This window comes from Volvox carteri, assembly GCF_000143455.1.
Source record: "Volvox carteri f. nagariensis unplaced genomic scaffold VOLCAscaffold_463, whole genome shotgun sequence".
Taxonomy (NCBI): Eukaryota; Viridiplantae; Chlorophyta; class Chlorophyceae; order Chlamydomonadales; family Volvocaceae; genus Volvox; species Volvox carteri.
Window position 1 is genome coordinate 5,921 of NW_003307989.1, and position 1,039 is coordinate 6,959.

Genomic DNA, 1,039 nt, shown 5'->3' on the forward strand with positions numbered 1-1,039 from the left:
CCAGAAGTGATGACAGCGAGGGGATACACCTCCCACTGAACCTACTGGATAACCTCCACAACCACATACTGTTGGCCACGACATCCTGAGATGGGAACTTCCTAACATAGGCACCCCATCAACCGTGAGACGCCACCAAACCTCTTTTTGTTCATTTTCCCATCGTAAATGAAACCATAAACGATGGAATGTCCGTTGCAAATTAAGAATATCTTCTTCCAGTACCTCAGAAGAGCCCGTCGCCTCTTTGATGAAGAGGGTGTGGGCCACACGGCGAGCCATAGAAAATGGTGAAAGTTGCATATTAGTCGCTAATTTAACGGATAAATCCTGAAATCTGATTGGAGGCCCTACACCCCATCTCCAACCAAGCCTCGACACCAGGGTTTGGGTAACCGACTCAATGGAGGGCACCATCGCTTCCCTAGATTCTACACTCAGAGGCAACAAACGACTAGCTGCCTGTCGCCCATGCGCCGGGATATCAGCTAAAAGAGCGACAATAGCATCCATACATTCCTGCCATTTACGAAAAGTGCACAGTGATTTAGCTAGCGGGGTCCGCGGTTGGAGGTATTGATCCACTATTTGATGCCAAGCCTTGCGTATTGCTAGGCCTGCCTGGTCCGTTGCATGCATAACTCCATCCAAGGCCTCGCACGCACGAAGAACATCCCCCAACGTATGCAATGCTTTACAGCCCAGGAGTGCTTGGTGTCGAAATTCCAGTCCCGGGCGGATGTTATCTGACGGGACATTCAACCTCTTTTCTGGAAGAACAGGGTTTCCCCACAGAGGCAAATTCCAACACCATGCATTAGGAACTAACGGGTGATCATCAACATCTTCAACTGGGGGGAGGTATGCCAACGCTGTCACAATGCGCTGAACATCTGGCGGTAAAATGATTAATCCAAACCAAGGCACTCCCACCTGGGACGTAAATAGACACATAGGATTGTACTTCGGGTAAAGGGTATGCAGGAAAGAGTGCATGACAAACACCCATGGCGGACGTACTAAGACTGGTTGGACTATC